This window comes from Chinchilla lanigera, unplaced genomic scaffold (assembly GCF_000276665.1).
Source record: "Chinchilla lanigera isolate Chin_1 unplaced genomic scaffold, ChiLan1.0 scaffold00031, whole genome shotgun sequence".
Taxonomy (NCBI): Eukaryota; Metazoa; Chordata; class Mammalia; order Rodentia; family Chinchillidae; genus Chinchilla; species Chinchilla lanigera.
Genome location: NW_004955432.1, coordinates 15,330,852 through 15,358,169, shown reverse-complemented (window position 1 = coordinate 15,358,169; position 27,318 = coordinate 15,330,852). Strand labels below are relative to the sequence as shown.

General features: G+C 38.6%; 1 long non-coding RNA gene across 4 annotated transcripts in view; it reads right to left on the bottom strand.

Moving 5' to 3' along the window:
• Positions 1 to 336: 336 nt before the first annotated feature.
• LOC102030561 overlaps positions 337 to 27,318 on the bottom strand; it is a 60,407-nt gene continuing 33,425 nt past the window's right edge. For 3 of the 4 annotated variants that reach the window (XR_001234656.1, XR_001234658.1, XR_001234659.1), the window contains 5 exons: positions 10,220 to 10,478; positions 9,998 to 10,124; positions 5,667 to 5,769; positions 4,369 to 4,541; positions 4,244 to 4,283 (listed from right to left, as the gene is read on the bottom strand). This is a non-coding gene — a long non-coding RNA (uncharacterized LOC102030561). Of the gene's footprint in view, positions 1,809 to 4,243; positions 4,284 to 4,368; positions 4,542 to 5,666; positions 5,770 to 9,997; positions 10,125 to 10,219; positions 10,479 to 27,318 lie in introns of those variants that run through there. The other variant, XR_001234657.1, reaches the window with a different exon arrangement.

Genomic DNA, 27,318 nt, shown 5'->3' with positions numbered 1-27,318 from the left:
ATGTCATCGTGTATAAAGTAGCTTCAAATATGTACGTCAGCAGTTATTGTGAAAGAGGGACTCATGTTTACGACCCTAAAACCAGTTCTAGCCAACACTTATTGAGCTCTAAATTATACATGTGTATGCATTTCTATTTCATCCATATTAGACCCAAAAAATCCAGGGTTTAAATGGTTATATTGCCAGTGGCCATTTTTACTTTTTTCTTGATATTTTTCCAGAATATTACATAAAATATTTCTGTTTTGATCAGGAAACACTTATATTTCCATTGTTTATTTTAAAAATAAAAAAAACTAACAAAATATCATAATAGTATTGTCATAGGTCATTCTTCAAGGTACTTCTTATGTTATAATTTTATGGATAAAGATAAAAATGGTATTGATCTTGGCTGTTGCTTCTTGTGTAGTATCCTATTGCTTCAGTGAGCATGTTCTTGATTTATAACTTCTGAGTGGCAGGCGGTCCCTAATGTTTAAGAAGCTGCAGCAGGACCGAGGAGGTAGTAGAGGCAGTAGTAACTCTACTACTACTTCATCAGAGGTAGTAGAGCTAACTGTTCAGAAGTTCTCCCTTTGCCCTTCGGGAGAGCCCTGGACTCCTGACCTTGATTCAGATGTCTCCAGAAGCAACAAGGCCTGGAGTATGCAAAGGGTACAAAGCAGAAGCCAATGCCGATGTATGCACAGGCATTGCTTTATGTACTGACCTTGCGTTATGTATTTGAAACTTTTATCTCTTTAATGAAATATAAGAGGTATTAATAAATATTAACATACATGAAGGTAACATTTATATATACACATATAATCCTAATACATCAGCTTTCTATAAATTTTAATGAAATTTTCACAATGATTTCATTGGTTGTCAAATGACCAGAAAACTAGTTAAGAGCAACGGACCAAGATATTTTGGGGGGTAATGGGTTACTAAATGGGAGAGACTGAGATTAGTTACAAGCATCCAATTCTCAACAGTTTTCACATAATCCCTCTGGACCCCCACTGCAACAGTCTTACCAGCTAGCTAGGGAGTAATGAAGCTTAAATTCTCTTGAACTGTTATCACAGCTTCAGTAGCAATCTTTTAATACAGTGCTTGCTCATTCAACTCCTATTGCAATTTCCAGTGAAATAAAATATCACAAAGTCATTCAAATTCATAGACTGGAGATATATCTCTAGTGACAAAGTGTAGGATAAAATTCATTATCCTGATAAATTGATGAGCATGGACAGTCACTTTGAATAATTTGAGCCACAGACATTTTTTTCTCTCAGTGGTAGGATATTTTGGGCCTGATTTATCCACATAATTGCCTCGGTTCTTCATTCCATTTTGCCCACGTCAACACAGCGAAGTCTCTGAACTTGAGTTTGAAAGCCTCACTATTTCATGTCACGTTAGCAAGGGAGAGGCACATAGCACATTCGGGATGGGGCTCTTGTGACAAATGACTTCTATGGTTTGCACATGTCTCTCCAGTGACAGCTGCTAGGAAGAAACATCACCTCCCAGCTGCACAACTTGATCCTTCTCTCCCTTGTGAATTAGGAGGAATTGAATGTTTGGCTTTCAAGTGGCACTTCACAACCCCTCTCATTGAATATCACAATTGTGCTCAGATGAAAGGAAATAAAAAACCCCATCATTGGCAACTGATGGGAGAAAAAATAGTCCTCTCATTACAGAGATAATAAGCAGGATGTTCACTGCAGCCTTTCTTCTTAATTCCTCTTATTGTATTTTATTAAATGATGCAGTCTGAAATTACGGCTCTGGCAACCTTTGTGCACACGCTGCATAAACAAGCAACACAGAAACACAGTTAAAAGAGCAAGGAGAAGCCCCTTCCGAAAGCCATCTGCTGTCTTCTTGTTATGAAACTTTAATTCACCAGCAAAACTCTGAGGAAAATATTTATAGCAGAAGTGTAAGCTTGCATCCTGAAGCTTCCTGGAGGCGAGGTGACTGAAACTTTAGAAAACTTGGTTAGGTTCTATCACTTAGTAACCAACCTAGGTCATGTCACGTTAGCAAGGGAGAGGCACATAGCACATTAAACCTGTCATTTAACCTGTCTCTTTCATTCGTGTGATCCCTTGTCATTCAACAAAATTTATTTATTTGTGTAGGACCCTCAGTGGCCCAGGAGCTGAGATACAGTGCCTCTGTTTCCACATTATCACATGGAGATCATGACTTTTATCAGTCCAGTCATGCTACCTCTCCAGACTACTGCAAACACTCTTATAAACTTGAAAATAAATAAAAACATGTGTGTTCGGTCCACCAATAAGCCGCTATAGAAAAACCCATGCCTATTCAGTTACTTATGCAGAAAGCTAAATATTATTATAATTTAGGGGAGATTTTCTTTCATCCACTGTCGCATACGTTCTTGCTACTTTTTACTCTGGCAAAACTGATGTTACCTTCCTATCTCTATTCTCAACCCCTTGGTCTTCTTAATGGAGGAAAGCAAATGATCCGTGCTCTAAAGGCTGTTTTAAGAAGCCATTAGGCGATCACACTGCATAAACATACAGATAAATACGCCGTCATCAACAGTAATATTGACATGTAACCCAAACTGGCTAACCCAAAATGTCATGCTGAAATTCCTGCCCCATTTTTCCTACAATTTATACTCTCTAATATGACAGTCACACATAGCCATGGCTGCAGTGAAATGAGACAAGACCCTGGAGATTTTGCACAGAGAAGAAAACCATACTTTGGGGCTGGGGATTTAGCTCAGCTGCAAAAGCGCCTGCCTGGCAAGCGCAAGGTCGTGAGTTCGGTTCCCGGTACCGGAGAAAAACCAAAAAAAAAAAAAAAAACAAAAAAAAAACACACTTTGGTTAGCAAGTCCCCTGGGGGTGGAGGGTATTTGTTCCCACAGAATACTCTATCCTAACCTGACACATTTAGAGTTTACACCAGCAGTAAGGGACCACCACAAAGAAACCTAAAATGTGTAGCTGTGAGTCAGCAATTAGGCAGAGACCAGCAAAGAAACTGGAGACGGAGGCCGGCACTAGGCAGGGGATGGCATTAGACTCGGCAGGAGAAAGGACTGTCTATTGTTTACCCACAGCCCCTAGGATTTCTGGGTTTATTTATTAGCACAGCCTATCCAGGTTTAGATTATTCATGTATTATGCAATACAACCCCAACTGTTAACACTCTCAACAAAATGCTTAGCAAAGTCTTTGCTGATCTCTGAAATGTTTGTGATTCATGAAAGAAGACCGATGACTTTGGGAAGGTCCCATCAGTGTCTATCTAGGCTGAGGTGAAAGGAAAATGTGTTACTTCTCCACTGCTGGTGGGAGTGTCGATGGGTGAAACCACTGTGGAAGTCAGTCTGGAGATTCCTCACAAAACTAGGATTAGAAGTCCCACTTAACCCAGCTATTCCCCTTCTGGGCATTTTTCCAGAAGAATTAAAAACATCATATCACAGCAATACATGTGCACCCATGTTTATAACAGGGCAATTTCTCATAGCTAAATCTTGGAAACAACCCAAATGCCCATCAACTGAGGAATGGATAAAAAAGATGTGGTATTTCTATAAAATGGAGTATTACTCAGCTATAAAAAAGATAAACTTGAGGCTTTTATAGGTAAATGGATATAACTAGAGATCATACTCATAAGTGAAATAAATCAGGCTCACATGTGTAAACATCATATTGTCTCCCTGGTGTAAGAACATGAAAGAGTAAATAAAACCCAAAACATACAATAGATAATAAGAAAGGGAAAGAAATTGCTTAAAGGAAGGAACAACTGGGATGAGGGAAAGAAGAAAATGAAAGTACTAAGACATTTTATATATATATATATATATATACATATATATACACATATATAGGTGGCATTCTGATTGTTTGTTGAGGGGAACAGTTAATAATTAAAAGTTTTTATTAATATTTTGACCAATTTTGCATGCTCATATGTGGTAATCTGAACAACTTATGTGACAAGAACAATTTGCAGTATAATATCCATTGGTGAATTCCTACAATCCCTATGTATGGTCTCTAATGTTCTTTTAAGTTATTATTTTCTTATTCCCTTTAATGATTTGATTAATCTTCCATTCTTACCTTTGGTAATCTGAGCAATTTCATTGAAGATAACAATATGTAGTATAACAACCACTGTTAATCTCTACCATTTGGTTTGAAACCCTGTATCATTTTTAATGTCCTTGCTTTGTGTTGTTTGTATTTTGCTCTTGTTCTTTTTTGGGTACTATTTTCTTTAAAATAAAAAAGAAAAGAAAATGTGTGTTACTGGCAAACATAGGTGCTTTGCAATGAAGAACAAACAGATGTGCAAGTTACCCTTAAGGCTCCTGATACTCCTCTCTCTGGATATGGGAAACAGACTTCAAGACAGTTGCACTGGGACTTCCCAGCTTCTTCTGAGGCCAAGATATGAACGCATCTGGCCACTGTAGATGCTGTTTGGCTAACTGGACTTTTCATGAGCACCTAGGAAGTGTTGCCTAAGGTCCCTGAAAAACAGTCAAAGTCAGAAAAAGAGAATTTTACTGGATACAGAATTCTTAGATAAACAGTGGAGACAGACAGAGAAGCCTCATGCATTATTGAGTTTTTGTTGTTCAAAAAATGCTCCAAAATTTAACATGTTATGTGAACCATTTAAGTGTGGGTGGATTGGGCAGCTCTGGTGACCTCTGCTGGGTTTGGCTTATCTCGTCTGTGATCATTCTTGTCTCTGTGATCCCCTAACTGGGCAGCTGAAGGCTTGGTAAGTTAGATAGATTTGGATGAAATGATGCGTCTTTCTTCCATGTATCCTCCACATTCCGCTAGCAATTAACTCAGGCATATCCCCACAAGGGAGGCAGGGGTCCAAGGGAGAGAGAAAAAATACGGGACTTCTGCATGCATAGACATGGACCTGGGACTCCATCAACTCTGCCTTATTCTGCATGCCAAAGCGTGACAGGAAGCCAGGTCAGATTCAACAGGGAGTGGGGAGGGGGGAGAGTATCTTTTCTACCTCTGGATTCAATTTAAGATCTTTCCCCACACTTTCCTCCCCTCTTCCAAGAACACTTGTAGGACAGAATCAACTTTGGCTTTGTTGTATATTTTTTCTTTCACTGCATTTTCTCTGAGGCAGTCATCCAGAAAGTCAGCACCAGTAGCCATCCAAGACCATTGGTTTTCTCACTGAGACCCTGCCCTGCCCTGCTGTCTGCTCGTGCTCCCCAAACCCCCCTGACAAAAACCTCCAATGACCCCAGTTTCAGCCCTGCCATATGCCCATCCCTCCCCACAATACCCATCTGTCTGAGACGGTCCCAGCATTTTCATTTGTCCCCCTGCTTGAGAGATCTGCCTCCACAAAACAGCAGCTAACAACTTAAATCTTGCAGTTCCCCCTCTTATTTTGCCAAAATAGCTGCCATTCTGCCTTCCCCAACTGCAGCTTTTCTCGGGAACTTACATAGTAATCTAGAAAATTGATAGCACAGTACCTATTTCCTACTTCAAAAGATGTAAAACCATTTTAAGTGACAAGATGTTAGAAACAGAGCTAGTCCTTATATTTTTAACTCACGTAAGAAAGACAGAGGAAGAGAGAAAGTGCAACGTTCTGGCAACATCACCTTGATCCTAACAAGTTGTAACTTAAACATCAAGAACCATCTCTTTCCGTGGGGTAAGTATATGTTGAAAAGACTTGCTCCTGGAAAGGCCTGCTAGGCACACCTGCAGAATAACAATGGGAAGAAAACTTTAGGCATTTCAGCCATTTTTATGATTCATCTCCATTTTTATGGATGCCCTAGCACAATTCACCACGTTAGCCATTATAAAGATTTTAATTCTTGAGTCAATCCAGTGTTCATTCAGCAGAATGAATATTGATATCTTTCTAACGTAATTTTTAATTAAATATAGCATCACCATTATTACACCCAAATGATTTAAATAGAGTTTCAAAGAAAAGACAGACACTATCACAATAAAAACCAGCAAATTCTGCTCACATGCTTTTCATAAGGCTGATCGTCTATGAAGAAATGATAATAAATTGTGAGATTATGTAAGACAGATCTAATTAAGATAATGAGCTATGACTATGGGCATGATTTTCTGGGGTTAAAGATCCTAACAAAAGGCAATTGATGGATATATTTTAAATATCTTCTCTGGTCTATTTGCTTATATTAACTATGTCTCTTAAAGAAGGAAAATATTCATCAAAAGTAATGACCTTGAACCTGCTGCAATGGAAAGGTTTTAACTATTTTGCTATCACTGGTGCATTTAATAGCATGACAGACTCTTTTTTGTGATTTTGTATTTTGATTAAAATAACATTTTTTAATGCATGCTATCCAAGGAAAAAGAGAGACATTAGGATAAACATTCTCCCTGCACCTTGAAAGCTATATTATAAAGATATTTTGATTTAGCTAGTACAGATTCATATGGATATTTCTGGAAGGAACTAATTAGCCAGGCTTCAACAGCAGTGTCAAGCAAGACAACTAAAAAAAGAGGCATAATTAAGCTTTGTATGGATGCCTGGGTACCATCTCTATCCTGTCTCTCCAAGGAGGCAACTCAGAGGGACAGAAATAACCCGGAACAGGAAGCACTTCATCCCAAGTCAACAATGCTAATCAGCAGAAATAAATATTTCCTGAGAAGTGCAGATCTGGTGGGTGGCTGCAGTATCTAGTAAAGAGTTGGTTTTGTACTTTGAAAAGTAAGGTGTCGTGGCCGGCACTTGTTAGATCTAATGGATGGAAGGAACCACAATCCAAGGGATGCTAACAGTTGTCCCCCATCCTATCCCCTAACAACAGTGATTGTTAAAAGGAAAATGCAAATCTAATTGGTGCAGCTTGTGCCATAGTGAGGCAAAGGATTAGAGTCAGCCTTTCATAGTCACTGTCATTTGAACCAGATAGCATGGTACCATGGATCTCTTTAAGACCATGGACACACTCAGCTTATTACTGACATCAAAATTACATCTCTGGTGCTGTGCAACTGTAGAAGAACTGGAGTTCTATTGACTCTCCAGCCTACAGGACCCTTCTGAGAACCTGTGGGACTACATCAGGAAGCTCTTCACCAAAATCTTGAGAGCTTAAGGCTCTTTGAAAAATGGGGCAAAATAAATAAATGAAGTCCAAAAAGACATAAATGATGCATTTGGAACCACATAGGCAGCTAGTTCTACTTTCCCTGGATTTTTATTTTACTGAATCTTGCTTCAAAGTTCTTTTGTGGTATTGTATATTCTTCCCCTCCCCTACCTCTTATTCACTACACCTCTACCCAGTGTCGGTGTTGGTCTCACACAAAAAAATATTGCTGAGTCAGAAGATTTGTGTTTATATTTCTGGCAACAATTCTTATGGTGCAGGTCTGAGCGAGTCGCTTAACCTCTCCAATCTTCCATTTCCCTAACTCTGAGATCTGCCTTCTTATAGGACTGGGAAAACTAAATGAGATCAGGGAATGTAAGTACATGAAAAATGATAAACCTCTGCTCTGTATTCATAAGACATCCTACTGTCAATATGTTCTGTTAGATAAATTTGAGAAGAGAAGTCACTGAATGGAGCGCTTACAATCAGTGCTTCATGTCTTAAGTAACATTATTATTTTTCAGACTTAGCCTGTTTCAAAGGCAACTAACTCTCAGGATTCTGGTCAGAGATGTGAGGACCCGGAAAGAGGTTTGGATACGAGCACTGCAGCAAGAAGTCAAGGGGACATCTTTTCCCAGGACCTGTTTCCATGGGACACGTTTTAAGAATGTTACCCGTTCCTTCACTTTGACGTGTTTGCTCATCCTGTCATCCTCCTTCCTCTCTGCTGTCACATCCATTGTGGTAGGAGTGGAAAGGGTACTATGGGCTTTACAGGTGGCAAGATCAGGCTCTGCCGCTTAGCAAGTTACTCAGCCTTTTATCTAGAAGATGGACTTGCAAATATGGTTATAACTACTTTAAATTAAATTACTTGGGACATGAATGTTGTGTTGTTTCTTGTACTCCCGCTGTTGACAACTGTTAGCTGTATAGAAAACGGGAGCTTCAAAAGACAGTGTTTCCTGGTTTTATGACTGGGCTCTATCCCCTCCCAATCTGGAACTTGCATACCCGACTCTGCCTCCGTAATCTGGGTGGTATCATCCGTCTCAGCTACCCAGTCACCATTATTCAGTAATTGCCATTTCCCCTACATCCCGGAATCAGTTCCTCCCACTTCCTCCAAACCTAAGATCAGCTGAGCTAATTGTTAATCATTCTGTTAAACATAAGGGTGAAAGTGACTGTTGGCCCAGCAACTTCCAAGGAATTCCTTCTCTTAAAATCCACATGCATGGTTGTACCCAGGTAGGAGTGACCCTAGCCACAGTAGGAAGGAGAATTGTTGGCTATGATCTGAGCTTCATGTACCGGAGGTAGCCACCTCCCACAGAAGTACTGTGTCAGCCTGTGGATAGATACCCTCTGCCTCTGAAGTTGATAGCAAACCAAGCTTTTGCTGTGTGCTTCCAGCACACTATCATCTGTCCACCAACGTGACACTCAGGACCACAAACTCAGTTTGTCCAAACCTCAATAATTACCTTCTTCGCCAACCTGCATTCCCTGTCCTAGTGAATAAACTGCCAGTAATTCAAGCCTGAAATCTGGTTTTTACCTTGAAACATTTCTCCTCCTTCTCTTTGTCCTATTTCAAATCCTAATTTCTGGGAAGGGCTTCCTAGTCTTCCTTCTAGGTTTTCTCCAACAGCTTTCAATAGAGAAGAGAGAGCGGTCTTTTCAAGGTCAACCAGAATCATTTCTTGCTACAAAGCTCTTGCTTTGCCCTCTTGTCCTATGGAAGAACATCTAAATCCTGAGCTGGTTATCCTTGATTCTTTGGATCCTCTATAGTATTTTCCAGCCCTCATACCAATCTTTCCAGCATCTCAGCTCTAAGCTGTTAAGCACATCCAGGTCTCTGCACATGCTTACCACTCAGAATGCCTTTCTTCCCCTAGCTACCCAGTGGATACCTGCTCATCTCTAGGGACTCAGCTTAAGCTTAAGGGACACCTTTCTGAACTCTCCCTATACTTTTCCCACGACTCATCTCTCTTTTATTCCCTCCCCATTCCACATTCCCTATTTTATACAAATGTCTTTTGTAGTTCTCAATATACGTGTTTACAATTATTTGCTAGCATCATGCCTTCTTATCCAGTAGTGTAAAGTTTGAAGACAAAGAACTGTGACTTTGTCATCTGTGAATCCCCAGCGCTTGGAGTATCATCATCTCATTGACCGCAGCAATCTCTCTCCCCTTGTCCTCCTTGTTCTAGACATATATGTTAAGCCATTTCTCTACCATGCTGGTAGAGGCTTAGTAGCAAGAGAGGAAAAGCTTGTTTAGGTGTTCAGATCTCTCCGTCTTGGTTGCTTTTTCTCTCATTGCTGAGACAAAATACCTGACACCAGGAATGAAGGAAGGAAAGGTTTATTTAGCTTACAGTTTTTGGAGGTTCCAGTCCATACTCCACTGGCTCCAAGGCAGAGTGACACATGGCAGAGGGCAACTGTTCATGGCCATGGAAAACAACAAAGCAACAAGAGCAAAAACAGCAAGAACACAAGGGGAGGAGCAGCAGCAGCAAGCAGCCTCTCTCCCTTCCTAACACTGTGTGCAAACTACCTGCCCCAGGTCAGGCGTAGCACTCACACCCATAATTCCAACATTGGACCATGAATCAATCATAAATTCTGGAAACCTGCCTCATGACTGCATGAGGTTTTGCGGGGGATATGCAGACACAAACCATAACATTCACTCTGCCCAGTTCTACTTAGAACAAGAAGGGACAGCTGAAAGACATTGTGAAGCAATAGAAATACTAGTCAGTTGCTCAGTATCTGAAATAATGGATCATAAAAGTACTGGTACTTACATAGGTCTTGAGGTTGTTCAATTCCTTCTTATCCTTATAAGACTCCCTTTAGCACCTGACAAACATTAGAAAGTTCCCTTTCCTCTTCCTCCAAATGGAAGAAGAAAATCAAGCATTTGAGATGTTTCTATACAGTAAACAATAAAAAATCTGATTTCAGTTAAAACAAAGGTCATCCCAGTGTAATGGTCTAGCTATCCTAGTGTAGTGCAACAACAATACCTATCATATTTTGCCATTGCGTGCAGAGTTCTTTCAAAGAATCTATCATTTGAGACTTTCTGCTACTATTTTGTGCTCTTTTCACATCTTTCTGATGTTTAAACTTCAAGATCCTTTCTGTGCTTTTGTGGCTGTTATTTTCATGGTCATCCAATGTGCTTGAATGTGAGAATCACAACTCTTCTCCTTCTGTTAATCTGTGCTTCATCTTCCATGTTGCCAGCTTCTGTTGGGAATAGTCTACCAGGAGTCATGCAAACTAAAAAGAAAAAAACTTCAGGGTTGAGTCAATTTATGTTGAAATAGCAAACCAACAGGATAGAATGTGGCTATAAAATATTTTCATTTTTCAAACCACAAAATTTGCATACCCTTTTAAATCAGCCAAGAGGCTAATAGTGTAACTCAGTGTAGAGCACTTTTCTAGCATGCGCAAGGCCCTGGGTTTGATCGCCAGCACTCTAAACCAACTATAAATATAAACACATTGTTCCTCTGACCTCCGTTGTTTACATGTATTCACCACCAGCAAATCAGAGGAGATTTTCTTAGGTAATAGAGTGTATAATAGAAGATTAATTTCATGTACAGCTTTGCCCACTGAATTACTTTCTGCTGGGGGAGTATGGGGAAGGGATTCTTTCATAAGCATAAGCTTGGATGATTGGTTTGCCTGGGGCGTCTCTGGTTATTGCTGTTGCCACTTACTTATACCTGACGGTTAAATTTTATTAAAATCACTCTTACGCTTAAAAGGATTTTTTCACATTCTAGACATATTAATGTATATTATATTAATAACTATGCATTAAAGGTTTATTTCTATTATTTGGACTGATAGTCAAATGAGAATGAACAGTCCAGCTTAGACCTCACTTGAAAGATATTAACGATGACATCTTGCCTTTTTGTTGTGTGAAATAATGACCTAAACCAGACTGTTTCTAACTTTATAACAGATAAATTTTATTGAAAATATTTGTTTTCCATAAACAGAACCTCTAATAGCTACAAAACACCACTACATGGAAAATGCATAGCTGGCTCAAACACAAAATCCAGCTTTTCTCAATAGCTGATAAGAATGCACAAAATGCTGGACTCTTAAAAAGCAAAAAAGAAGAAAAATCCCTGCTCCCCAACACACAAGTTCCTGAATCAAAGAAAGCTAGATTACGGCTAGAATGAGAGACCCTGGGAGATCTTTTCCACTATTGTGTGAAAATTTAAATGGATTTTGATCCTTCAGCTATAAGCAGTGAAGATAGATCTTAACTTTGGCAGTGAGAAGGAAAAAGTTTTAAAGAAGTAATGTTCCTGTGAAATACAGCATAGTGTTTTCAAACAGTGGAAAAGTGGAGGGCAACAGGAGCACAAACAATTCAAATAGGTTCAGCAAGGATATGGTGGCATTTTTCAGATGGACCCCACATATATTATAGATGGAAAACATAGCCTGGAATCAACTGTCAAGACTGTTTTGAATTGGTTCTCTGCAGAGCTATCTCTTTGTGCCAACCGTTTGTAGAACAGACTTAACAAACACTATAAAATGAATTAATGACTCCCCAGTTTCAACGACTGTAAAAGGCTTTTTCCTGAGATCATGGCCCTGTCTACCTGTGTGAATGAATTTAGCACTCAATTTTACTTATTAGACCTGATCTTCATGTGGCAGGGGTTAAAAGTAAACACAAATGTTTGAGGGAAGTTGTTTTGGGTAAGTCCCAGTCAACTGCGTTTAGTATAAATAAAAAAGTATTTTCATGCACACTCAGAATATTCCTTACGCTCCTCCCCAGAACATAGAGTTCTATCATTTTGGCTTCGTCCGTGACATTGCAATCGCAGAACACAGCAGAAGCCAGCAGGTCATTCTGATCTAGCTCCACCCATCCCCTCCGCCTGTGACTCATCTCTGGCCTCCCAAACAGATATGGAAATTTAGCCCTGAGGCCCAGCACCTTCTCTCTCCCCAGGTTGCCTTGGCAAAAAATACCCAATGCACTTCTGCTATTGCACTAGTAGACTGAGTAATTAATATTAACCTTTCCACAGAATTGAAATGGAAAAACACATGATGGAATTTTTTTTAGTATTTTTAAACACTTAAAATAGTCTAAACAGCTTTTTAAAGTCATCAGTGAGCTAAAAAGAGAGTAATAAGTAACCAGGCCAGGATCCAAAGGAAAGCGACCTTAGAAAAGGCAGGTTAGTTTCGCTTGATAACAAGAGTCCCATTGGAGGCGGCAGCTGAGGGCCCCAGTTGCACAATTTGCACCAAGGAGCTGTGGAGACCCGAGGCAATGTCCAAGGCCAATCGGGCCCGTCGACCAGGTAAACTACCCTCTGCTTTAGGCGGGAACCTTGAAAATCTCCACCCTTGAAATGAGGAGAAATGGCAAGAAATAAAGCTGTCATTACTCACAGACAATTGAGAATGCAAAGAATTCAAAAGGATCTCCAAGTAAGTCTTTAGACCAATAAGTGAATTTATTAAGATCACAGAATACCAGACCAAAATCAGGTATATTCCTCCATGCCAGCATCAAACAACTGGAAAATGAATTTTTAAAACAATACCATATGTAAATCCAATACTTAGAAATAAATCTAATAAAAATGTCTATACTGAAAATGGTAAGACATAATTGAAATAAGGTACAGACTTAAATAAATGAAAGTATATGCCATAGCCATTCTCCATTAATTAAGGTAAATTATATTTTTAGTGAAATCTCAGTGAACATTCCAGTAACGTGTGTGTGGACATGTTTGCATAAGTTGACAAACTAAGCCTCAAGATTTTATTAAATGCAACAAACTGAGGATAACCAAGACACTCATAAAGAAAACAAAGTTGGACAATTTTGCCAACTATTAAGTCTTACACTAAAGTGATAGGAAGGAGGCCAAGGTGCTACTGATACAATAGAAAGTATATCACCAGAGATGGAAGCAAGAACACACCTATGCACATAGGGTTCCTTGATTTATGATAAATAGGGCACTGGAGAGAAGTGAAGAACAGTCATTTTTAAAAATGATGGTGAGGCAACTGGATGTCCATATGGAAAGCAGTGAAACCTGACCCTTCCTTCACATGATACAAAAAAATCAATTCTGAGTAGGTTGCAGATCTAAATGTAAAAGGTGAATCAAGTCTCCTAAGAAGACAATTTTGCATACTTGAGACAGGCAAAGATTTATTTAACAACACATGCATCGAACAATAACCATGAGGAAAAACTTATACACTGGACTTCAATGCCATTAAGTACTTTCACTTATCAAAAATCACCACTTAATAGAGTTAAAAGACAAGTTACAGGCAAAAGAACATATTAACAGCATCAATAGCAGACAGAGGCCCAGATCCAGAATGCACAAGGATGCTTACAAGTCAATAGACATTCCAAGTGCTGATCAAAGACTTGAGTACAGACACCACAAGAGGATATCCAACTGACCAACAAACGTGAAAGACGTTCTACCTTTTAATAATCAGGAAATGTCATTTAAAACTGCAACAATTTTAACCCAGCCACCAGAATTTTGCATAAAATTTTAAACTCTGACAATGCCTAGTATCTGCAAAGATTACAGCAGCAATAATTCACATACTACTTGTGGAAATGTAATTTGATACAAGTAATTTGACGGCTCTGCCTGTGTTAGTCACACATATGCAAGAGACCTAGGAAAACCACTTTTAAGTCTATAGCCAATAGAAACGTAGATATATGAACACTTCAACAGTATATTAATAGAAACAGTGTTCTTAAAAATTGTGCGAAATAGGAAAACAGCCAAAATATCCATCAACAATAAAATGAATACAGTGTGAGCATATTAGCACCACAGAATATATGATGCTCTGAGAAATTTTATTCCTCCTTATAGCCCAAGTACCAAATCAAAAGCTTAAAAGAAAAATATTTTATTAGTTTTAGAGGAGAAAAATTAATATATTTTATTCTAATAATAATTGTATAAAACAGAAATCCACAGGTAGGAAATCCATGAACGGAATAATGGAAACAGGTAATAATTGGAAGGTTAATAGCTCACACATAACATGTAATGAAAGGAAGCTTTATTGCATTAATTTTATATTCTGTCAACACAAATGTTTAAAATTATATTTTCAGTATACGTCTGTGATATATAATAATTACATTCATTTTTGGAATTGATACCCTTTTTATCCCATTTCCCCCATCCTACCCTCTTCTCTTTCCCTAGATCCCTTTAACCACCTCCAAAAAATTCACTGCTCTGTTTCTTACCATCTGTCCTTTATCTTTCTTTGAAAATTATTTAGATTTTGTGTTTCTCATAGAAGAGAAAAACTTCTGTGTCTGAATTATTTCACTTGACATTACGGCTTCGAGATCCATCCATTCTCCCACAAATGATTCAAATTTATCTTTTATAAGATTGTGTATGAATACCACATCTTCTTTATCCTTTCTTCTGTTCATGGGCAGCTAAGCTATTGCCATAAGCCAGCTATTTTGAATTGTGCTGCTGTAAGCATGGGTATGTATGTATCACTGTAATATGATGATTTTAGCTCTTCTGGGAAGATATCTAGGAGAGGTATAACTGGGAGTTTCTAATTTTAGCTTTTTGAGGAGTCTCTGCATACTACTTTCCATAGTGGTTGTATGAGTTTACATTCTCAGCAACAGTGTAGAATGTTCATTCTGTCCCCCACACACTCACCACCACTTGTTTTTGGTTTTGTTTGTTTGTTTTGAGTCCTTAATGATAGCCATTATCACTGGAGTAAGATGAAATATCAGTGTTGTTTTTTGTTTTGTTTTGTTTTTTCATACCAGGAATCAAACTCAGTTCTTTGCATTTGCCAGGCAGGCATTTGTGCCACTAAGCTATATCCCTGGCCCCATCAGAGTTGTTTTGCTTTGCATTTCCCTAATTATCAAAGATGAAGGACATTTTTAGATACTTATTTAGTGTGTTTTACAGTGAAAAAGTATACCTAATAAAAAAAATCCTTCCTAAAAAGTGGGATAAATTTTCAAGAGTATTATTAGACAAGAGTTGTTAAATGAGCAGTCATTAAAAAGTTGGGCCTACAAGCAATGAAAATGGAAGAACCATTGCCACAATGAACAGCATACATGAATCTCAAAAATGCATAGTGAGGCCAGGCTGAGTTTTTCAAAATGCAAACCGTGTGCTTTCACTTATATAAGATTCAGAAACATGCAAAACTAATCCATGGTGTCAGAAGTCAGATATCTTTGAAAAGCGTATCATTCATGAGAACTAGGCATCAGCCATAATTCCTTTTGGGGTCTAAAACAGTAGAAAATATGTGTTTTGTATTTTTGTTTGGCTGTGATTTTCTCAAGGTAAAATACATCATTGACTCAGAAACATTTGATATTTCAATGAAACGTGTTGTGATTTGCCAGAAATTAATTCAGAAAAGAGCTAACTTATTTTAAAACAAAGTAATGATGTCTGGGTTAAAAAGCCAGATAGTCTGTGGTTCAAATGTCAGTTCCATACATTTATAGCTTTCTTGTTGCAGCAAACAGGGAACAAAAAAGGAGTAACATCCAAGAAGGTTTGGAGACAGTGAACAGACTTATTTACACAGTGGACCTGACTTACATCACTCCCCAAAGAAGTCACGTCCTGAAGGCTCAGCAAGGGAGGTTTTAATGGGGTAGCAAACTGAAAATACAAAAGCAGAATGTTTGTCAATTGGGAACTGGTTCTCAAAATGTGCATCATAGTGACCAGCTGTTTCTGGGAAACAGAAGTAACAGGAACTGTAACAGGAACTGAAATAGATTGGAGGTTACCTGAGCAACAGTAACTACCAGAAACTGAAGTACACCAATTGGGCAGGGGGGCTATTTTCTGCTACATTCTGACCTTAGGCAGTTTACCTTTTGTAATCCCAGTTTGCTCAAATGTAAAACAGAGATGGTATTAACCTTTCACCAGGTTGCTATGGATACTAGTAAAATCAAGTATTTAAGGTTCTTTGCATTTATTGTAGATTGTGGTAGAGTCAACCCACAGTTTGTAACTGACTCTTTCTCCAAAGCATGGACTGGTAAACTTGATAAGTCAATCAATCGTACAGCTATGAGAAGCATCTCAAATTCAACTAAGGAGAAATTTTAAAAGACTCCAAGTAGAGACCCAAAAAATTCACTATAGAATCCTAAGACCACAAAACAAGTAGACAATTTATTTTACATAAATCAAATGTGATATTTATGTTTTCAGTCACTTGTAAAGGCTCATTTGAAACTCAGACCCTTGAAATACATCATAATTATTTTTACGTATTGGAGTGTAGTGATAATGCAGATTTCTACTTTCATTTTCACAGTCAGTTAATTAAATTCATCTCAGGAAGGTGTCTGAATCAGCTGAATTCTTAAAACCATATTAATTAATGTAAATCCATCAATCTCACATTTCAAAATTCTAAATCAGCACCTTCTTACAAATGCAGAAGTTAGAAAAACCGGCAAAAATTATGAATCCACCTTGTCACATTTGAAGATCTAATGTTAATCAAAATGTAAACATTAGGAATTAGTCTGATCTCTTCTCACGATATCACAGATTTATCAGAGCAGTAAATTGAAAAGTAGATCTTCTGCATTCTGCCAGGACACACTGTATCATACTCTCCCCTAGACTGGATCTGAGATCTCACTCCCAATCTGATTCTGTTTTACTTGCCAGATAGTATTTGTTCTGGCTGATGCTACTGAAGGCTAGAAATTCCCTCTGTTGCTCATCTAGAATGTTCTCCTAGCAAATCACCTATCTTCAAAGTACATCTCAACTGTGCTGTCCCTTCTATAGAATCTCTCTCTCTCTCTCTCTCTCTCTCTCTCTCTCTCTCTCTCTCTCTCTCTCTCAATGATGACCCTCTTTGGAACTCCCACCACTTTTTAAATTATGCATTATGTTGAATTGCTCCATATTGTAGGTTTGTTTTATCCCCCTAACTATATTGTAAATTCTTGTAAGACAAAGATGGAATTTTCTCCCTAGTCTGTTACTCCCACCATTCCTAGCACTGCATCTAGTAGACATGTTGAGGGAGAATGTTAGTCTAAGAACAAGAAGAATGCTAGATTCTTGTGCAAAGTCTCCTATGCGCTAAACATCTCGAATCACATGAATCATCCACAGAAAATCAGAACAGGCCAGGGGAAGGGTGAAGACAACATGCACAATCTCAGACAGAGAAGTTTCTTTAGTGTTGATTGCAGAAGCTTTAAATATTATATACTGCATATCATTGATCTTTTTATCATTCCTTGTCTGGGAGATGAAAAGGATATTACTGCTCACCCTGTCCCAAACCCAAGAAGGCCAGCTAGCATGGACCTCTTTAGCAAGTTTCTTTGCCCACTGGCTTTGAGGGGGCTCTGTGGGTGTTGCTAGTAGATTAGAGACAGTGAGCAAGATCAAAGTGTTTATTCCTCCACCTTCCTCCCAGAGAGGGTTGTTTGTACCACGCCACCAGGGTCTCAGCAGCTCTCTGCACAGAACCTGACTGTGCCCTGGCAACTTCCCTTCCTCACCTCTGACCTGGGAGTAGAAATATCTTCCTACCTCTGCTCTCTGTCCTGCTGTGCCCAGTGGTATCCTATACGCCATGCAACACATCACCTTGTCCAGTGTGAATCGACAGTTTCCTATCAGGACCACGTCTGATACAGATGGCTTCTTTTTAATCCTTATAATTTTACTATTTACAGAAATACTCCTGTTTCTCTATGTAAATGAGGGTACATACAATAACATGCCCTTCTCTTAGTCAGTACCATCAGCACGATTATTTATCGGCTTTTACCATCACACTCTTCACAGACATTGCCTCACCTAATCTCCCCGTCCACCTTCACACACACAAAAGGCTCTGAGACTGGTCTGCTGAGTCCCTTATACAGAAGCCTGAGAGCGCAGCTATTAAGTAATAGACTACTATGGATCCAAGATTGTCTCACTATAATATTTGTGTCCTTACCTAGGAAGTAAAATGGTATCAGTCTCCAACACTGCCCTATCTTGAAGGGCTATGAGTTAGGTAGATCTATTGATTCTTATATTCAATGAGTCACACTGTCATTCATTTGGAGTTGCAGTGATGATTTATATACCTCCTGTAATTGATTAAAAATTAATCTGAGGCCACAACACAAATCTGCCAGTTACTGCACTATCTATTCACCTGCCTGTAGCAGCCAACCTTGCCTGTCTAATTGGCCGCTTATAATCCATTCTAGGCCAAGTAACATGAAATGCACCCCAACTGGAACTGTATTAAAAAAAAAAAAAAAGAACAGTAACAATTTCATCAATGAGGGCTGACAGGTTTTTGGAATACGGAATTCGTGAAAGTTATTTTTCATCACTCAGCAGCTGTATTTAAATAGTGCTGTTCGACATTTTAATGTACAATGAAAAAAATCACTGATGGGACACCAAGCCACGTGGAAAAGATGCACATAGATGGAGGAGCCGACAGTGTCCCAGCTGAGTCCATTCTTCAAGCCATCTCATCCCTAGCTACAAACGTTAGGGAAGAAACCCACAGAGGATTCCAACCCCCAGCCATGCAGTCACCCCGAGCTATGCAATTCTTCCCAGCTGGGGTCCTACGCATCATAGAGCAGAGATCTCGATCTATGTATCTATCTAGATTTAAATCTGTGTATCTATCTATATGTACAACAGTATGATCTTTAGATAGATTATACATATATTATATATGCATACATGCATATTTTATGCTAAATAATACTGTTAGAAAGGATTCTGGAAAGCTTAGCTGAGCTTTGTCCTCCTACCTCCCCCAAGTTCTTACCTGAATATTTAATTTCACTTCCCTAAGACCAGCAATAAGAAAGGACTGAGGAGAAGGGGAGATAACAGAATTTAACTGTGCTTCCAAGTGGGACAACAGACAGACATGAAAAGTGTAGATCTCTGCAAAAAGCCATACCTATTCATAACCGCATCATTAGTGGCTCAATTAAAGATCTAACTATCCAAACAAAATACCATTCCTGCTCTTTAGAAGCAAAGAAGGGCTGGGATAAGAGGAGTTCTTTGCTAGAATAAAGAGCTGAGTGAAGAACTTCTATCCCACCTTAATGGTCATTACCACAACTCACAGAAAATTTTAGATATACATTGGACCATGTTTTGCTATTTATTCCTAATGTTAAGTTAAAGTTACTTTTTCAAGCTAGTGGTGTCCACATTCTGCCTTCTATGTAGAAGACACAAGTAAACTTAGCGACAATCTTCAGTTGGAAATGTCCCCTGGATCCAAGTCAGAAGGATGATGCATTCCCACAGTTCAAGTACATCACCAGGACAGACCAGCAGGATCAGAGTTCAAAGGCCATGAGGGCAGAATGAAGATGATACCAGTACAGATACAATGCACAGGGAGGAGAGGCAATGAGGACATTAGTGGTAAGCAGCCAGACTGGGGAGTGCTGAATGCAGCAAGAAGAATTGTAATATGCTGTCTCACTTTTAATGTGCCAGCGGGGTGGTTGGTGGAATGGCAGGAGTAAGGTCAAAGGTGATGGCTGGCATCAAACCCTCTGCATATTCCACTTTGTGAGCAAACAATCACCATTTCACGCAGACCTTCGAGGTGATTTGGGAGTGCAGCATCCAAAGTAAGAAGTATGATTTCTAAGCTTGGGCCCTGAGGAAAAGATACCCAGCATTTAAGGATCCACAAACAGGCCAGCGGGGATGAGCAGAGGAAAAGTAATAAAAGATGAACACAGTGAGGAAACAGAGATCGGGTAATTTAGGACCTTAGAGGCCTGAGCTTTTTCTCTGGGTGATGCTACAAGTTCTTTCAGTGTTTAGAGCTCATAAGTAAAATTACCTAACTTCTTTTTTGGAGGCTTTCCTGGGCTGTAGTATTGAGAACAAACCGAACGGAGTCACATTAAAGAGGAGAAAAAGATCAGGTCACTGCCTTATTTTCCTCACAGACTTTGCTGGGTTGACCTAAGCAGACAAAAGGCAGGAGTTCTGAATATATTTTGAGATTAGCTGATGGGTTAAGTATGAAATGCCCCTCCTTCTTGCAGTATTTGTCTTTGTAAAACTTATCACCTTCTGACATTCTACAGATTTAATTTTCAATGATTTTATTGTCTCTTCCACACAGATGACACCTACAAAGGTAAAGATTTGGGGGCGGGGCATAGCACTAGGTGTTGTGCACTGAATTCATTTATCCAAAGTATTTAAATAATATTATTACAATTTATTTTTTTAACCTTTGTCCCATCCCCTTGCATTTGCAGACATTATTTATTGTACGTTTGCTCTTATCATTCCACCATGAGCTACTTACTTCAGTAAATTCACTTTAAATTGTCTCTGTTGTTCAGAAAGCACCACCTAAATTACTTGTGGGCAGGGCTGCCCTGGTCTCCTAACTGGTATAAACAAGCATCTATTGATGTGCTAGACGTGCGATGAGGTCATTGCTGAGCTCTAATCGACTTGATTTAATTAGTGTGGATGTCAGTGGCGCACATTCACAAGGGCAGACAGCGGCACACCCACCCCTGGGTTGAGGTAATGCCATACCTGCTTCCCTTTTGAGCGTATGATCTGTTGCTGAAGCTGTTTTGACACAGCCAGTTTGATGCCAAGGATGATATGATGGGGCCAGTTAAAGGGGACTCCTTCAAAGTAGGAACACTGAGACACTGTCTGAAAATAAACCACAGATTCCCAAATTTTTGTTGTGTGCTTCCACACAATGAGCTTCATTCTATCTCTGAGAAGTTCAGTTCAGGGACTGATGTTCAAGGTGGAGAGAGTAAAAACTATGGTGAGGGTAGGGTTGAGGTTAGATTCTATTAAGAACTGCTTTCTTGCAGTCGTACGTCTCAGCAAAGGACAACAGTGATTCTAGGTGGGATTCCTGTCATCCTCGGAATAATTAAATATTCACCTGTATCTTGAAAGAGCTACACAGTGAGCGATAATTTGCTCTTAATGTCTTTAGCTGCATAATAACAGAAGTTCTGTAATCCATGTGAACAGATGCACTCCTTTGCCACCAAGGCCAAAGAGGAGGGAGGGAAGGGAAGATTTAGGGTAGAGGCTGTTCTATACTTTCACTTTCCGACTCAGGAAATCTCCAGTTAAATCTCTAATAGCTTTCTTTTTCTTTCTTTTTTAGCTTTCTCCTTTTTTTTTTTTTTCTGAGTAGCACTGCTCTTTATCTATTTTTTTAAAATCACATTTATAGGTACATTTTAGATATACAAGATGATCACACCCATCATAGAGAATTTGTACCTGTTCATGATATGACTTGTTTTTTCCCCATTCCCCTACCCTCTTTTCAACCCCTCTGCCCCTCCCCATTTACAAAACCTTTGTTTCCATGTTTTCCTTCTTTTCTCATTTTCTCTTCTTTTACTTTTCTCTTTTTTTCCTCTACCCTCCGTGCTCTCTTCTCCCTGGTTCCCTTCCCCACTGGAATACTTTCTCCCTACTTCACAGTATCTATTATGCGCTTTGGTCCTTATTTACACTTTCAGTTTCTCCCACTAGAGCAACCATGCAAAATTTACACGTGTCTGATTTATTTCACTTAAGAGTATGGTCTTAAAGTGCAACCATTTAGCTAGAAATAGCTGAAGCTTATCCTTCTTTGTGTCACAGTAATTCTCCATTGTACTAAAAATCCACATCTTTCTAATAGTTTTCTTAACGTTCTCCACTGTATCTACAACTGTTTGAAGGCTTTTTTTTTAAGACCTACAGATTCAGTGTCTCCCAGCCAAGGGTAAATGAACTGGATTGTTTCTCCACCTTAGCCTTGTCTGAGGGTAAGGCCTTCACAGACACAGTTGGCCACAACAAGCCATAGTTCTTTACTAGAGCAAGCACCTGGGGTGACTGTGTAGTAGAAGGATATGTGTTAAGAGATTGGAAGTAAAGACAGAAAATTAGGGACTCAGACATTACAGCCACTCATCTAGATATCTTATGCCCTTCTGTCACACAACACCCATTCCTCTCCTTCGATGAGGCCTGTGGAATGGGAATGGATAGGGCCGAACGACAAAAAGCACTTGAGCTTCTTCCAGGCCTTGCTAGGACACCACTGCCTTTCCTCAACTCTTCTTCTTAGGCTTCACTTCCTGCTTATATCCCTTCACTCTTCCCCCTCCTGTACGTTTACGCCATCTCCTTTCTGGGTTGCTGACCCCTCTCCGCTGTAATAGTTGTCCCATTAATCCCTTTTACATATTCCTAGGTTGGAGAAGAGATGGCAAATGGCTGGGAAGAGAGGAGGGGACTGTCTTCAGTGTCCTCTTCATTGCAGTCTCCCGTTCTTCCTGTCCCTCTACTCCTGAGGGAAATTGGTCAGAGAGGAGTAAAGAAAGAGCTAGTATCCCTGCAATATATAAAAGCAACACAAGCAACCAATCAAAAGACAAATGACAACAAATTGACTTGATCTATCGATTGACACTTATTTGCAATCCATGAACCGGGCAACATCTCTAATAATTTGAAAGGTGCTCCATTGACCTGAGTTATAGCTACGAAAGACCCGATGGTAGCATAAACAGAGAACAAAAAAGAAAGTGGTTAGTGTTGAGTTACTTCAGGTTACATCCTTTACAAGGGATTGCTAAAGTTTGGATCTGGAAGGTTCCCCACACTCTAACACAGAGGGAAGGGACTTTGGAGTGCGGTTAGGACACGGGCCACCATACTGGTGACCGAATGTGCTATTGAAGGGTGAAGGCTGGTAGGAAGGTAGTTTATTGGGAGTGTGACCTAGAAGGGTTCATCTCCCTCCCTGGCTCTGCCCTTTGGTCTCTGCTTCCTGGCCACCAATAGGCTGAGGAATTGTCCTCTGCTAGCCCCTCCCACTATGTAGATTCTACCTTGGAGTCAGGCACTCACGGACTGAAACCTTAGAAATTGTGAGCCAGAATAAACCCCTCATCCTTTAAATTGTGAGTGTGGTTGGGGCTGGGGATTTAGCTCAGCGGCACAGTGCCTGCCTGGCAAGCACAAGGTTGTGAGTTCGATTCCTGGTACCAGAAGGAAAAAATAAATAAACAAATAAATTGTGAGTGTGGGGTATAGTCCCTCAGTAAGGAGGAAAATGACTACAATACGGCTAAAGCAGAGGGACTTCTCTTTTAATTAAGTCTATTGGTAAAATTTAGATAAACTTAGTGATCACATTTATCAGAGGGAATTTGTACCTGTACTTGATATATCTGGATTTTTCTTTTTTTCCCATTCCCCTACCTTCCTTTCAACTTCTCTTTCTTTCCTTATTTACAAAAGCTTTATTTCCATTATTTCCTTCTTTTCTCATTTTTTCCTTTTCTCTTCCTGTCCCCCTCACCCCTCCCTAGTTCCCTTCCCCATTCAAACTTTTTCTTCCTATTTCACAACATGTAGCACACATTTTGGTCCTTCTTTATACTTCTGATTTCTCACATCAGAGAAACAATGCAGTATTTATAAATATATGATCAATTTATTTAAGGTCTCAAGGTACATCCATCTACCTAGAAATGTCTCAGTTTTGTCCTTCTTTAAGGCTAAGTAGTACCCCATTATCTTAAAAAAAAAAAAAAAAACCCACATCTCTTTATCTATTCATTGGTTGATGGGCATTTGGGCTGTTTCCAATATTTAGGCAATAAAAAATGTGCTGCTATAAACATGGATATATATACACATATATATATCATGGTATACACATATCATGGTAGTATGATGCTTTGAATTCTTTCAAGAAGATACCAAGAAGGAGAATAATTCAGTCAAATGGAACCTCTAGTCTTAGTTTTCAAGGAATCCACACTGATTTCCACAGTGATTGTACTCCACCAGCAGTACAGAAGGGTTTCTTTTTCCCCACTGCCCATCAATATTTGTTATTGGTTGATTTCTTGGTCATAGCCATTCTTTCTGGAGTGAGATCAAATTTCAGCACTGTTTTAATTTGCATCTCTCAAATGACCTGTGATGTTGAACATTTTTTCATATATTTGTTTGCCATTTCTACTTCATCTGAGAAGTGTCTATTTTACATGCACAATTTTTGGATTGGGCCTATATATTTGGGGGCTCTGATTTTTTTTTTTTTTTAGTTCTTTACACATTCTAGATATTAGTCCTTTGTCCAAGGAACAGCTGGCAAAAATTCTTTCCAACTCTGTAGGCTGTCTCTTCACTCTCTTGGTGGTTTCTTTTGCTGTGCAAAAGTTTTTTAATAAGATAAGATCTTATTAAGTTGATTCTTTGTAGTAGTTCCCATGTGATCAGAATTTTGTTCACAAAGTCTTTGCCTACACCTATGTCTTTAAGAGTTATACCTATTCAATTTTCCAGCAGATTTAGTGTTTCTGTTTTAGATCATTGATCCATTTTGATTTTAGTTTATTGCATCATGAGAGACATGGGTCTAGTTTTAGTCTCTGGCATATTGAAAGCCAATTTTTCCAGCACCATTTAGTAAAGAGGCTGTCTTTCTTCCAGTAAAGGTGTTTGGCACCTTTGTTGAAGAAAAGAGGACTGAGTGTGTTTGGAGTTATTTCTGCATCTTCTAATCTGTTCCATTGATCCTCAGATCCTCAAGGTTTTGGAGGGGTTGGTTTTTTTATTTGTTTTTTGGAGGGGGTTTTTTGCCAATACCAAGCTATTTTTATCACAGTAGCTTTGTAGTATACTTTCAAGTAAGCTTGCCTTTGTTGCCCAGAACTGTTTTGGCTATTCTAGATCTCTTCTTGATCCAACTAAATTTTAAGATTTTGCTTTTCTAATTCTGTGAGATATGCTATTGATATTTTGAATGTGACTGCATTAAATCTGTGTAACTGTTTGAGGAGTATGACCATTTTCACTATGTTGGTTCTTTCTATCCATGAGCAAGGAATACCTTTCCATTCTCTGATATCCTCTTTGATCTCTCTTTTCAGAGAACTGTAGTTTTCAATGTAGACATCTTTTTCTTCCTTTGTTAGATTGTTCCCTATTTTCTATAATTAAACAACAATGCCCATACACCATACCAGAAATTATGGGACACAATGAAAGCAGTCCTACAAAAGAAATTTAGGGCAATGAACTCTCACATCAGGAAAACAGAGTGAGCACAAATAAACATCCTAATGCCAAATTTTGAACTTCTATAAAAAGAAGAACATGTCAAGCCAAAAGCTCATATGAGGGTCATATGAGGGAGAAAATAATAAAGATTCAGCAGAAATTAGTGCAATTGTGACTAACAAAACAATACAAAAAATCAATAGATTGAAGAGCTGTTTCTTTGAAAGATTAAATAAAATTGATAAACTCTTAACCAATCTTACAAAAAAATGAAAGAAAAGACTCAAATCCAGGAAATTACAAATGAAAATGGTGAGGTCACAACAGATCCTGTGGAAGTCCAGATCATCAACACCTACTTTGAGACTCTTTATTCTAATAGAATAGAAAACCCAGAAGAAATAGGCAGATTCCTAGATACATATGAATTTCCAAAGCTAAATCGGGAAGCTATAAAAATTCTAAATAACCCAACAACACTCAATAAAATTGAAGATGTAATTAAAAACTAACAAAGAAAAGCCCCAGTCCTGATTCACTGCCATATTCTACAAGAAATTTAGAGAAGATATAATGTCACTACTCCTCAAAATGTTAATGAAATTGAAAGGGAAATAATACTCCCAAATTCATTCCTGAAGCAAGCATTACCCTGATACCAAAGCTAGAGAAGGACCCAACCAAAAAAGAGAACTACAGGCCAACCTCCATAATGAACATAGATGCAAAAATCCTCAATAACATACTGGCAAATGGAATGCAGCAAATAATCAAAAAGATGACACACCATGATCAAGTAGGATCCATCCCAGGAATGCAGGGATGGTTCAACATATGCAAATCAATAAATGTAATGCAACATTCCAATGGAGCCAAGCAGAGAGAACTTCTTATGGTGCTGGCTATAGCTAGTTTGTTTGGGAATTTGGCTGTTTTTTTTTGTTCTCTCATCCTTTTGTTCATGTCAGATAAACAACAGTTTCAGTTGGATGAAACTTTTGGATGCATGACTCCATTTTGGTTGGTGTATTTGGGCCTAGTGCAGGAATTCAGACCAAATTAATGGACCACTATAAACTTTATTTAATAGTCATATCAAGATTATTTTTCTAGCAAAACTTTCTGTTATGTGAGAGAAATTCATATTTTCCCATGCACCTTGTCTATGACTTTATTTTGTATATATGCCCTACAATGACCAATATTTTCCATCTTTTTTGTTTTTTTTATTTTAAAGAAAATAAAATATAAAAATAAAAAAACTAAAAATGATACAGAATTTCAAAACAAGATGATAGGAAATTAACAATGATCGTTATATTGCATATTGTTATCTTCACAGTAGTTGCTCAGATTACTGATATAGGCATGCAAAATTGATCAATTAAGCATTAACCATTCCTTTCAATAAACCAATAAAAATTAGTAGTACACTTGATTTTAGAATACATAGAATCCCTCTCAAGCCTTTTTTCACATACTGTCTCACATATAAATTTATTGCACTGTATCTGACAACATGAAGTTCATTCATGATGCTGCTTTGCATATGTATATGAGCAGAATTGTTACTTGTACATGCAGTTAATTTAAGATTAAATTTCACTATAGATATTACACATTAGCTGAGAAGAATAAAATGGCAATAATCTCAACATGGAGAGACTAGCATTTATAAGATTCTTCTGAAATTTATTCAACAAACATTTACAGAGTGTCTACTAGATGCCAGGCACTGCTGTATATCCTAGAGATACAGAGGTAAACCTGGAGATAAAGTGCACGAGAAACACAAAACAAACACAAACACATAAATCTGTAAGATAATTACATTTTAAAACAACTATTAAAATAATGGGCCAGGGACATAGTTCAGCAATATAGCACTTGCCTGGTAAGTGCACGGTTGTGAGTTGGATTCCCAGTACCAAAAAAAAAAAAAAAAA